We start from the raw sequence: 14,791 nt of genomic DNA on the forward strand, positions 1-14,791 counted from the left end.
AAAGTTGTCATGTAAATTTCTTTCCTTTCTTCTCCCCGCCCCATCCTGAGACCATTACATGCACACACACACTACCGTTAGACACACACTCAAAAAATTATTCTATACATACTTCTATTTATCAGTTATTTCTCTAGATGCAGATAGTGTCCTTCACATGTCTTTTATAACTAATTTGGATAGTTATAGTTTCTACAGTCTACTACAGCTCTCAGATATTTTTTTCACAATAAATTAGCATCTGTCTTCCCTACCCTTTGTTTGTATAGTTGATTTTTTTGAGTGCAAGTATAGGACTTTACATTTATCCCTGTTAAATTTACTTTATGAGATTGAACACGTCATTGTAGTCCATCGAAATTTATTCGGATCCAAATTCTGTCATCCAGAATGTTAGCTATTCTAACTAGCTTCATGCCATTTACAAATGTGATAAGCAGACTTTGAAATTATTGACAATATGTAACATTTATGTACACTAAAATTTACAAAGTGCTTTCCTCACAACAGCCCTATGAGACCTGTAGTGTGTACATTATCACCACTATTTTACAGATGAAGAAAATGAAACTCAGGGCAGTTGAGTGATTTGCCTATTATTAAATAGTAAGTTTTGGAGCCAGCATTGGTTAACAAATAAGAAAAAAAGAGAAAAAAAAGAAGGAACAAAACAGGACTCAGGACATCCACAAAGATTAAATGACTTGCCTAAGGTCATACAAATGGTAAGCAGCTGATATGAGATCTGAACCAAGTCACTAAAATTTTCTCATGTAGATTTCGAGCTCCAACAGTGCCCAGTGCAATACTCAGTACAGTGTCAATGTAAATATTGAATAGAATTGATTGCCAGATTAAATTTTCATGTTGATACCAAAAGTGATTCACTCTTCCCTTCTCATTTCATATGAGGGAGAACTTCCCAGGGGTTTCTCCTTGTGTCTGCCAACATTAAAAAACGGAGAGAAAAAGAGAAAGGTAGTATGCCTGACCTCTTCCAACTCCTTTTAATGTTCAATAAGCTCTGCTTTTCACCCAGAATGTCCATACTTTTGGGATGTCTCTGGTCTCTGTTGCTTTTTTGGTTAGCTGTTCCCACAAATGTCCTAGTCATCTTTATCAACAAAATAAGTTAGGCAAAGGATAAGATCTGGATCCAACTAGGGAGAAACCCATCTTTTTCAGAAAAAATTGTAATTAACAGGCCCATGAAAAAGAGAACATACACGGCATTACTAGCTCTGGACTTTAGCCTGATACAGGGTGTTTGTTAGTTTTACCAGTGAGGGGAGTTCCTCTTTAAACCATCTTGATGAAGGCGTGTGGGAAAGGTTACACTGAATTTGCCCTCACATAGGAATCACTTTAGAGCAAATAACAGTCCTGACATGAGAAAATGATTTTGAGGCATGAGAAAGCTGAAACATTGTTCAAGGACTTGTCAGATCTGTTTTCTGCATTCCCCTCTTCATGTATTTTAGGTTAGGTAAAAAACGGAGGGTTTGCAGGATCTCTTCTCTTCCCTGTGGGCTTACTTTAATCAAACTATCACATACTGTCTCCACTTTGCTGGGGTCTACATTACACGTAATTGGGGGGTAATCAACATAAAGAACACTCAGGATGAAGTAGTTCAAAGCTGGACTTGGAACTGAGTGCACTATTTTTTCCCCCTTGTTGTTGTAATTTTGGTATTACATTGTGGATTGTAAATCTGCTTGCCAGCACACAAATCATCGTATTCATTGGTTCTCTTTAGAGATAATTTCATTTCATATCCTAAGAAGGGTAGCCCATTAAAAATACTGAGACGGTCGTCAATAATTAGGTCAGTAGCGAGCATTTCTCATCAGGCCTCCCCTTGACAGTCAGAGGCTGTTGCTGTAAAAGACAGAACAGAATCAGGTCTAAGGTGACCTGCAGGGATAAAGCTTTGCGGCTGTTGGAGCCAGTTTGCCAAGGAAGATCTGTTTGCTGCTGCTTTCTCTGTTTGCTTCCGGAGTTATGAATGTGCTCAGTGCCTTCCTGTTATGTTTGTCTGCCTACGCCTAGAGTTTTTGAAGACTAACAAAGGGATTTGATTTCCACTTTGCAGAAGGACTCTCTGAGTCAAGTCCTTCTTAACTTCCTCACTAGGGCCAAATCAAAGGGGTCATTGCTGCCCCGTGGGGAAAGGATGTAAATGAGTGACTGGGCTCAGTTCTGGCCCCTGGTAAAGACTCTTAACCCAAAATGACTCCACCAGTTTGTGTCTGATCCTGGGGGGAAGGTTGGGGTGAATGAGAATGCGGTTGTAGTTAACCAATGGCATTGTCACTGTATTTTGTATTTAATGATGACTATAAAGCACTTGTGAGAAATGGCTTCTATTAGGAGTTGAACACACCAGACCATTCGTGACTTAGGATCATATTTTTAGAGGTGGATGGGACCTTAGAGGCCATCTTGTTCAACAACCTCATTTTACAGATAAGGAAACTAAGTCCCAGAGAGGTCAAATGCTTCCCCAAGGTCAAATATGTAGTAGCAGAGGCAAGATTCCACTTTACTGTGCTGCCTTTCTTCACAGGCCTCACCAGCTTCATCGTTGGCCATTTTCTGAGAATCTCTTCAAATAGCATAATAGCTTTTGAGACCATTACAGATAATTGCTGCTGGGAAGTTAAATTTCTGGTAGAAGTTTATTTCATGGGCCAATGCTACTGTGGAGTCAGAAGTAATTTGGTTTAGAGAACTGGCTGTATTTTTGAAAGTGGTTGCTGTAGATGATTTCAGATTTCAGATAAACTTTGCCAGATTGCAAAAAAACATACAAGACTTTAAGATCTATTACATACTTTCCTTACAATTGCTTAAGAAATGATTCAGTTAATTAAAGCTGTGTTTACATGAGATAAGTGTATCCAATTGTACTTCATTATTTGCCCTAAGCTGTTTTCTCTCTCCACTCCGTTTTGGTTATCTGCTCCAGTTCTAATAAAATGGAGTGAAGGAATAAAGGCATAGTTATGTGTGGGTGTCATAGGTATAAATGCTGCTTAATCAGTCCCTAAAGTAGTGGGAGGAGATGGAAGAAGAGAACTACCTGGGGTGGTTTCCAAAGATTTGCATTGGGCATGGGGTATTAGAAGTCAGTACCTTTAAAAAAGTTATTTGGTGGACATAGACTTAAAAATTAGGTCTCTGACTTCGTATTGCTGATAGTAGTCCCATCTTAGGTCAATTGCCTTAAAATTGCTTTAAGAGTGGGAGTTTTTCAGGAAGGAGAGAGAGAGAATGAAGGAAGGACACATGAAGAAGCAAATCTGGTAGGAGCTGTGCCTCCAAAAAGCTAGGAGATTTGGGTTCATTTTAAGGATGATTTGCCAAGCATACCTAAAACCCCTTTGGCTCATTTCATCCTAATGCTGTCCTCAACTAGCTATGTGACTTTGAGCAACAACTTCCCTCCTTTTGTATCTTCATCTATAAGATGAGGAGGCAATATAATATAGGGGAAACATAGTGAAGTAAGACCGAGAAGCTCAGATCTTTAGTTGTTGTTACCCTGGAAAAGTCATTTATCCTCTTGGAGCCTTGGTTTCTCACCTGTAAAGTAGAGATGATAATATATGCACAACTTTCAAGGATCGTTGTGAGGAAATGTTAAAGACTACTTTACAAAATGAGATGGTTGCACTAGATAACATCTAAGGTGCCTTCCAGCTTAAAAATTATATGTATGTTGAAATACCAGATGGTGTTACTAGTTACCAAAAGGGAGTGGGTCCTGAGAAGTCCCATGCTTAGACTACTAGTTATATGCTCCGCTCCACTCCACTGAGAGGGTAGTATTTAAGAAAGGCTCAGTGCTTCATGGTTCTTAGAGAGTGGGTGGCCTTTCATGCTCTATCTCTGTCTTTCTCTAGGTGGCCAGACTCCTTTAGTCTAAGGGATGGATTTGCCCAATTAAAACTTGTTGTGGAGCCCCTACCCACTAAAAAACTCCTCCCCCTCCCTAATGTATACTATTTAACTGAGCCCTGGACCTTGGCATAATAAGGTTGTTGGCTGAGTGAACAGGGGATGTGCTTAACTGTATAGCATTTTCAGCTTTTGCTTAGAACCCTTAAAAAGGAACAAAAATAATATATAATAAACCAACTACCTTGCACCTGCATTTGTACAGCTTCCCTCAGACCCAGGCTGCCCCAAATAGTATTACAGGCTAAGACAAATGCACACCAAAATACATTTTAATGTCCTCCTCTACCTGTAAAAACACAAAGGCATATGGGAACAACATCATTTTCACTCATGGCATCTAGTCATTAGATGAAGAACTCAGGAACTCTGGATCCTTGAAACTCAAGACATGGATGTGGGAGAATCCATGGTGTAGACAGGAATTCCTACAGCCTGTGCTTCTCTGTTCAGTTGACCTTCCATTGGCCTGGACCCCTTATTGTTTCTCCTGACAGCTTGCTCATCACTTGTGGAATGGACTGAAAGGTAGGCCCCAGCAAGGAAAGCCTGATGACATTTTGCCCTCTTTCTACTCACTATAATAATGCATGGCCCTTTCTCTTGGCTGTAGCCCCTGGTCACTGCTACTTACATACATACTCCTCATTCCCCACCTGCTCCAGCTGAGGTGAGGATCTGAACATCAAGGGGGTGGAGTTACACTCATCAAACTATTGCTTCCCTGGATGATTTCATTGTCTTCCTCTCTTAGCCCTTATAAACAATGCTTGAAGTGATGTGGAAATCCATTCTACATTTTTCTCCCTGATCAACTCGACAACTGGGTGAATTACTTTTTCTCACTTTTCAGGAACTTCTTTTAGAGAATTAGCCATGCCCTATAGCCAGACAAGTTTTTTTTTTTTGCCTTAGCTCTGGGAAATTCTTTTGGTGACCTTCTTCTTCCTCACCCCCACTTCCCAAACATTTGCGCTTTCCAGGAGAGTCATTAAGGCAGAACAAGAAACAGACATCAGGAAGCCACCCCCAGCCCCCACCTCCAAGTCAGGGAACATGGAACATTTCCCTGAAATGTAGTCTCAGAACAGTTCAGTTTCAAAAAACCCTTCTGCCATGAAGCTAGCCTTAAAAACGGAAGCATGGGCCTCCTGTGGAAATAGAAGGTTTTCGTTTAGATGGTTTTTACTCACAAATCTCCGCATTCTCATTTCTTCCACCCAGTGCCTAGAATACTTTCTTGTATGGACACCCACAGATTCATGATTTCCTTCATGTGGATACTTCGTCTATGGACACAGACCATAACCCCTCTGTTCCTTGGCAGATAATTTCATTAGTTGCTGTGACTCTTACCCTGCAATGCAAATTCTCATTGTGAGTCCCTCTGAGGCTCCATCTTCTGTATGAGACCTTCCTTGATTCCCCTCCAGGGGAAAACACTTCCCCAGGAAAATGACCTTAGATTTATTTTTGTATCTATTTTTATATATACCATTGTCCCCACCGGTAGAATTTAACCTTCTTGAGGGCAAAAAGGTTTCATTTTTGTACATACATCCCCAGGACCTAGCAGAGAGCCTGGATGTAGTAGGTACTTAGTAAATGCTTGTGGGTTGATTGACTTAACTAGGCTGGTCTGATAACCATAAGTTTTGCTGGAGTAGGTAGGTAGTTATAGAGTTTAAGTCTCCATACCCTAAGCTTGAATCCCAAGCTTTTCCAGGTTCAGAGAACCTGCCATACCTTGTACTCCACTGACCTGACCTATTAGCCTCCACAGTCACCTCCATGCCAGAATTCCTCATCAGAGAATTTCAGTAGAGGACTCTGTAAATATTTGGAACACAAAAGATTGGTGAATGGAATTTATTGAACTGATTACATCAAGTACATAAAGCATGTACTTATTACATTTGCACTTTATTATGAGTTAGTGTGAATGAGTATATGCCATATTATGTACCTGCTATTTGTCGAAATGGTAGCAAATTGGGCTAGGGAATGCTGGAAAGTAGTTAATTTGGTTCAGTTATCACATAGCAGGAGGGTTCATTGTTTGCATTGTAATTTTTGCTTATAATGCCTCATTGATATTTGCACAGTTTTGTGTCTAGTTCTTTAGTTTGAACATGTTTCTTCAACTGCTGGTGAACTGACTGATTAAACCCATTTTCTTACAAGATAACAGACAAAATTATTAAAGGAATAAATGAACAAAAATAAATAGCAACCACTACAGAAGACCAGACCTTTTCTATCATAAGCTGTTGAAAGAATCAGTCTGTTAGCCTTAGATACCATACCAGTGAACCCCTTTATAAAGGCTGTATGAAAATCTGAAAAGGCAATGGGACAGTTTTCTTCTATGAAAGTACTGTAACCCCAGAACCCCAATAAATGGGAATCTATGGCACACTCTCCAACTATTGTGCATCCAAAAACGATTATGGAAATTATCCTGGTAAGTCTCAATTACTTCCACATTGTTTGGCTTTATTCCAAGACTACTTTTCTTCCCACCCCTCTTCTGTCATGCTATTCTTTTCATATCCTGGTCTCCAAGGGGCTCCAACAGCATCCAATAAAATGAGAAGATGTGAATTTGGAGTAGGCATTTTTTCCCTCATCATTATCTCTTGCTCAGTCATCACCTTAGAAAGACTTCTTGGCTTGGGTTAAGGGGGTCAGTGGAAATCTCTGTATGGGTCAACTGCCCTTGTTTAGCCATCAGTTTGATGAATTTTGTGGCCATGGTTATGGTCTGTTTTTGCCCATTGCTTTCCCCATTCTTTTTTTTTTCCTCCCTGTAAAAACAATTCTTCAAGCTTCCTATCATCCTCCTTGCTCTTACCCAATTTCTAAGGAGAATTTCAGCTCTGAATTTTTCTTTCTAGTTCATTCATTCCAGTTTGTATTCAGGCAACTAGAATTTTCACTTTAGAATTTTTTTTTGCAAGTTTACAAATCCTGTGGTCATGCTAGCTGTTTGTACCACATGATTCATTCACCTTCTATTTGTTATTCATAACTGTGCTAAGCAATGTGAGAGAAAAGCATGAAATAGTATGGAGGATGTAATGCTTTATGTCTTGCATGATTCTCTTGTTAATTATCTTCTAAGACTAAGGATTTTCAAGATGGAAAATTGAACCTAAGAAAGGAGGCAGTGAGGGTACCATCGAAAGTACTGGATTTAAAGTCTGAGGATTTGGATTCTGGCTCTGCCACTCACTTGTTGTGTGACCTTGGTCAAGTTTGTATATTTCTCTGGGTATTAATTTTCTTCTCTTTAAAATGAGGTGATTAGCGGCAGCTAGGTGGTACAGTGAGTATAGCAGCAGCTCTGGGGTCAGGAGGACCTGAGTTCAAATCCGACCTCAAACGCTTGACATACTAGCTGTGTGACCTTGGGCAAGTCACTTAACCCCAATTGATTGGGGTGATTGGATCAGATGAGCTCTGATGGAAATTAGAAATCCAATTTGAAATCAATGTCCTAAATCCTGTCATTCTCTGCACTAAAGGGAATTGCATAGGGGATTAACCATGAAAAGAGAGAGTTTCCACCCATGTAAAATAAAGGAGTGAGATGGCCTCTGAGGTTTCTTTTAGCTCTAGCTCTTTGATCCTACAATTCCTTGAACAATAATAATGGCACCTTATAGTCATTTTACAATCCTCTTTACATGTGTATAGCAGTCTATAAGGCTTTTTAGGATTCATCAACCCATTTGATTCTTACAGGAACTTTGTGAGTTAAGTAGGGATTTTTATCCCTAGTTTACAGAGAGGGAAAGGACCTAAATTTAAGGTTAGGGTTGGGGAAAATCAAGTGATTTGCCTAAAGTCACACAAACATGTACAATTGCAGACAGCATGTGTAATGGAAAAGCCAGGAATACCACCCCAGCCTTTTAAATCCTTCTCTGCCATCCTCTAACATTTGAAAAAGATAGGGATTAAAATTGAGATGGTTTAACAAGACTTTCCAAGTTGATAGGCCCTGCCTTCTTTTGGTGAGGGATTCAGTAAGAGGAAGTTGGCATTGGAGCAAGCAGTCTTCAGAACCAAGGTTTCCTCTAATTTTTAAAAACTGTCAGCAAATATCCATGCTCCATGAGCAGACAAATGGAAGATAACATATACTTAGAAAGAGGTAACCTAGCGACTTGTGGATGGGTCACCAATACTGGTAACTTATCTTATCTGATCTTATCCTAGCTCCTGAGAGGCAAATGCCCTGGTATGTTTAGAGTTTCTCAGGGCTTGAATGGGCTGAAAATGGTTTCACTGTGTTTGGATACTCTCTGGATATTTACTGAGGAGGTATCCCAAGAACTATAGTTAGAAAACATTCTTGCCAAAATGGGAGGACATTCTCCCTTGCACCAAGCACTATCCCTTCTCCCCATTACCTGGTTTCTGAGGAGACAGGACTCAAACTTAAAGTACAATACGAATGATGCACATGTGTTGAGAACACAACATGGCAAAGGGGAAACTTTCAATTCCTGGCCCTGGCGTTCTTTTACATACTTCATGGAATCCATATGAGGGCACCCTTAGATATCAATCTCTGGGTCATATGGGTAGAGAACTGGTTGTTGTACTGAGATATGTAGATATGGGTAGAGAACTGGTTGTTGTACTGAGATATGTAGATTTGTAGAGGAACATACACACATGCACACACACACACACACACAATCCCACAATCCCTTTTAGCCCTGACAGCTATTTGGGACTATTGAAATTATTGAACTGGAGACACACCCAAGAGTTATTAAAAAAAGAATCTGCAAAAGGGATAAACTGAGAGAAAGGAGTGGGGACTGTGGAAAGGCGGCAGTAGCAGCAGCAGCAATGGTAGCAGCAGCAGCAGCAGAAGCTACAGTGAAGAGACAGCTTCTCAAGGTCTGCTTGGGATTTAATAAGCTGAGCCAAAAAGAATTGAAGCTATAGTCACTACAAGCAAAAGAAGAAACAGAAAGGATGGAAAGAAGGAAGGAGGGAGGAAAGGAAGAAGGGAAGAGAAGAAGTAATGCAAGAAATAAGCATTTATTAAATAGCTACTATGTCCCAGGCACTGTGCTATTTTAAAAGCATTATTCCACATCATCTTCACAACAATCCTGTGGTGTAGGTGCTATTATTATCCTCATTTTACAGTTGAAGAAACTGAGGCAGATAGAGGGTAAGTGATTGGCTCATGGTCAAACAGCCAGTATGGGTCTTCCTGACTGCAGACCAGTGCTCTACCTACTGTATCATGAGACTGAAAGGAGAAAGTGAACAGATGGCTGAAATTCAGCAGAGATGGGATCCATCAAGAAGGATTATCAGTCCCCTACAGACGTATTATAGGAAAATATTTGGGAGGAAACTTTTAGCTATACTTACCTCTTCAAGAACTGATGGAAGTTTTGAAAAAAAGGTTAGCTCTTTCCTCAACTTCCTCTCCTTGGCTTCTTTTACCAAAATGTTTCCTGTATCCTGATTTTTGCTTCAAACATAAAGAGATCAAAGATACATAAAAGACACATAAAATTTAAATTAGGGCTATTGTGGTTGTATTAATAACGTGTTGTCCATAGTGAATGAACTCTCCTTCATACTGGATCTCTTCCTGTCATACTCATTTATTAGCCTTCACTGAGACATGTTTCCTTTATGACAACATTGTATCCCCAGATATCCTCTCCAGCATTATCTGTGCTTTCTCTTGTCTCCCCTTCCCCCATCAAACTGGTCCTAGAGGGGGAGTTGGAATACTTTCTTTCCTCACTGCCCTTCTAGTCTTTCCATTTACCTCCTTCATTCAGCGACCTTTCATCTTTGGAAATCCACTAAATTAAAATTTTCTACTCATGAATCCCAAGGGTCATTCTCCTTCCTTTATTAAAGAATTCAGAATCTGACTCATCATCTTCCTCTTCTCCTCAATTCCTTCCTTTATACTAGGGGACTTAAATATCTATGCAGATATGCCCTCAAAAACCTTAACCTTCTACTTTCTCAACATTTTTTAGTCCTATGACCTACTACTTCACTCTACCTGAGCCATTACATAGGATTCATCCCACACTAGATCTCACCATTACCCCAACGTGTTCCACTTTCTTAATTAGAAACTCAGATATTCCCCTATTTGACCATAACTTTCTATCTTTCTAGCTCTCCTACACCTCTTTTATGCCTATTCTTCTCCCTTATCAAATCCTCTAGCTCCCCTACCCTCCAGTATCTTTTCAGGACATATTCTTTCTCTGATAGGCCTTTTGTATCCTTCTACACTCAATAGTTAGCCATTTTGCTTCTATGCTCTCCTATGACCAGTATGACCATTTATTTTGCTTGACTATGCAAATTTGTCAGCCCCTCTACAGGTACATTTGATCCTATCTGTCCCATTTTCTCTGGCAATTTACATCTTCAGTCATCTCTCAAATCATTTTCTCAAATCTTCAGTGTCTGTCTTTCTCTTCTCTTACTTACTGTCTTCATATATGTTCAAGTCTCTCCCATCTTAAAAAAAAATTCACTAGACCTTTCCATACCCTCGGGCTTCTCCCTTTCTCAGCCAAACTCTTTGTCTTTTAAGAATTTTAATATTTCATTTCCTTCCAATTACATATAAAAACAATTTTTAACATTTGATTTTTAAAAAATTTTTGAGTTTCAAATTCTCTTTGTCCTTCCCATCCACCACCCCCCATTGAGAAAGCAAGAAATTTGATATAGGTTATACATGTGTAGTTATACAAAACATATTTACATATTAGTCATATTGTGAAAGCAAACACAGAGAAAAAACCCCTAAGAAAAATAAAGAAAAAGTATACTTAAATCTGCATTCAGACTGCATCAGTTCTTTCTGTGGCAGTGGATAGCATTTTTCATCATAAGTCATTCGGAATAGTCTTGGATCATTGTATTGCTGAGAATAGCTGAGTTATTCACAGCAGATCATCATACAATATTTTTTTTACTGTATACAATGTTCTTGTGGTTCTGCTCATTTCACTTTGCATCAGTTCATGTAAGTCTTTCCAGGACAGCCAAACTGTTTCAGAAAGTTGTCTAAGCTCCCCATCTCAACTGGCTCTCTTCTCATTTATTCCTCAGCCCTTTGCAATCTGAACTCTGACCTCACTCAACTGAAACTGCTTTCTTCAAAGTTATCGGTCATCTTTTAGCTGGCAAATCTGATGGTCTTGTCTCGGTCCTATTCCTTCTTGACCTTTCTGCTGCATTTGATACTGTTGTTAACCTTCTTCTGCTGCATACTCTCTCCTTTTGTGTTTTCATGATACTACTTTCTCCTGATTTCTTTCCACTTAGCTAATTTATCCTTCTGTGTCTTATCAACAATATTATGCCCTCTAACTCTGTGTGTTTCCCAAGGTTCTGTTCTGGCTCCTCTTCTCCATTTATACTCTATCTCTTAAAAATCTCATGATCTATCATGGGTTTAATTATCATCTTTATGTAGATGACTCTCAGATCTATGTATCCAGCCCTAGTCCCCACCCTGAGCTTTAGTTGTACATAGCCAATTGCATAGTAGACATTTCAAACTAGATATCCGAGAGACATCTTAAAGGTAACATCTAAAATTGAACTCCTGATCTTTCCTGGTAAATCTTCCTTTATTCCAAAAGCACTTCTTTATGTTGAAGGCACTACCATACTTGAAGTGTCTCAGATTCCATATTTGGCATTATTTGGGACTTTACATTCTCCCTCACTCCACATATCCAATTAGTTGCCAAATCTTGCTGTTTCTTGCCTTCACAATATCACTCTCATCTGACTCCTCTCCACACACCCAGATAACTACCTTCATATTATTTCCGTAGCTTCCTAATTGGTCTTCCTGCCTCAAGTCTCTAAACCACTCTAATCCATTGCTGACAAAGTAATTTTCTTTAAGCACAGATCTGACCATGTGACTCCTTATTCAGTCAACTCTAGTGGCTTCCTGTTGATTTTAGGATAGAATATAAATTTCTCCCTTAGCTTTTGAAGTCCTCTGAAGCTCTCTCAATTTATCATTCCAACTCCATTGGACATTACTCCCCTCCCCATATTCTTGAGATCCAGTCAAATTGGCCTTCTCTTTTTCCTTCACGACCCACACTTTCTCTGGACTCCATCCATTTCTAGTGGCTAACACTGATACCTGGAAGCCATGCCAGCCTCATCTCAGTCTCTTAGAAGCCTTTTCTTCATTTAAGATAAAGCTCAGACATCCTCTTCTGCAGGAAGTCTTTCTTTTGCTGCCCCAATCCTCTCAAACTACTTTGTATTTAATGACTTTGTATATATATGTTTTATTAAATTTATATTTATTTTTATTCATATTTGTCTGTTGTATTAGGATGTCAGCTCATTCTGAGTGTCATATGACTCTTATGAGATACATAGAAGGCAATTTAATAAATGCTTGCTGGTTGATTGATTGAAGATATAAACTATAAAATAGATAAAAGGACCAAATAGAGCTGAGAGCCATTATATTTCTAAAAGTTAGTTAATTGTTGTAACAGGATAAGGCTGATGGATTCTTAAAGAGAAAGGGCATAAAGAAGACTCAATAATAACTAGAGAAAAGATCATATTCTGAGGCATCCTCCAGGGAGAAGATAGGAAAGGACTGGAAAGGATTCAGATCTGCTACCATTTAGCAAGGAAGATGGGGAGAAAGGATTGAATGCTGTATGACCAAGTTCTCTATAGTGACATCCATCTGTGAGATACACATGCACACATACACACACACACACACACTCACACATAATATACACACCTATTATACACACATATACATATTCACAACACAAATGTATGTGTATATATGTATTCATATACAAACAGATAGATAGATGGACAGACACATATATAGATAGATGTAGATAGTCTCTCCCCAATCCAATCCATCCTTAATTCAGCTACCAAAGTGATTTTCCTAAAGCACAGGCCTGACTGTGCGATGAGTCCCTTCCTCCCAATTCCCCACTCAATATACTCCTGGGATTTGAGATTACCTCCAGGATCAAATACAAAATCCTCTGTTTGGTATCAAAAACCCTTCATAACTTATTGCCCTCTCTACCTTTCTAGTCTTTCTACCTTACTCCCTGACACATACTCTTCAATTCAGTGGCACTGGTCTTCTGGCTATTCCACAAACAATTCACTCCATCTCTTGGCTTGGGGCATTTTCTCTGGCTGTCTTCCATGCCTGGGATGCTCTCCTTCCTCAACTCCACTTACTGACTTCCCTGCCTTCTTTTAAGTCCCAACTAAAATCTTATCTTTTGTGGGAAGCCTTTCTCAACTTCCTTAATTCTAGTCCCTTCCTTCTGTTATTTCCCATTTATCCTGGAGATAGCTTGCTTCCTATATACTTGTTTTCATGTTGTCTCCCTCATTAGATTGTAAGCTCCCTGGGGGCAGGCACTGTCTTTTGCCTCTTTTTGTTTCCTTAGTGCTTAGCATAGTGCCTATTTAATGTTTATTGACTGACTTACTGATTAATTAATGTATCCTCCAGGAAAAGGTAAGCACTGCCAGGGTATGTACTTATTTGTTTTTGTCTCTGTATTCCTAGCACAATGAATGTAGAAAGTGTTTAATAGGTTCATTGAATTGGATCTGCAGAATGGAGGAGCTGAAATAGATAATCCCTCTGGTACTACCTGTACGAACCTGGGCAAATCACTACACATCTCTGAACTTCAGCTTCTTCATCTATAAAACAGGGACAAATATACCTGAAATACTTACCTCAAGGGTTGTTGTGAGAAGCAGAAGAAATAAAGGAGTAAGTTAATTTTCAGTCAGTCAGTGGTAAGCTTACAATGCCAAGGCTCTCTGCTATGTACAGGGGAAGACAACATATAAAAATGAAGCTAAAAGTGTGTTTGTGTGTGTGTGTGTGTATGTGTGTGTGGTGGGGGGAATGAAGGTCACCAGAAGGGAATGGTGTCATGGTCTGGAAAATGATGGCTGGTCTGGAACCCTTCCCCAAAATACCAGTTCTAGGGAGAGCTCACCAATGGGAGAGGGGACCTGGAGGAGTAGACTCAGCTTAACCCTAGTGGCATAGTAGGGAGAACGAGAGATAGCTGATCTAGCATCCACTAGAATATTGCTCAGTCTCTAGAGACTAAGGTCTGGCCCATACTTGGATGTTAGTGTGCTAGGTGCCCAATAATCATGCAACTATCAAACCTTAAGTTGCTATATAAATGTCCATTATTAATACTTATTGTAACATGATTTTCCTGCTACTAATAATCTCAAAGACCTTTTCTAGTTTGAACATTTTCTGATTAATGAGGGAATATTCACATTTTCATTTACAGATAAAGAAACTAAAGGATGGAGAAATAAGACTGACTATAGCTCAAGTGAATGTAGAGTAAGAGTTGTCATAACACCCCCCAATTTTCCAGTTGCCAGGTTGGGTGTTGTATACAGAGCACTATATGGTATCTTTCATATTCATTTACACAGGCTTTAGAAAACAGGAGATTTATAATGATTCATTTTTCTGTTAAATGTTTTAAAATTTTAGTTATGAGGTAGCTTCCATATTTCAGAAAGAGATGGCAGCTAGGTGGCACAGTGGATAGAGGGCCAGGATAAATCTCATCTTCCTGAGTTCAAATTTGGCCTCAGACATATACCAGCTATATGACCCTAGGCAAGTCGCTTAACCCTGTTTGCCTCAGTTTTCTCATCTGTGGAAGGAAATGGCAAACTACTTTAGTATTTTTGCCAAGAAAACCCCAAATGGGGTAACAGAGTCAGACCTAAA

The sequence above is a fragment of the Trichosurus vulpecula genome, chromosome 1, assembly GCF_011100635.1.
Source record: "Trichosurus vulpecula isolate mTriVul1 chromosome 1, mTriVul1.pri, whole genome shotgun sequence".
NCBI classification, from domain to species: domain Eukaryota; kingdom Metazoa; phylum Chordata; class Mammalia; order Diprotodontia; family Phalangeridae; genus Trichosurus; species Trichosurus vulpecula.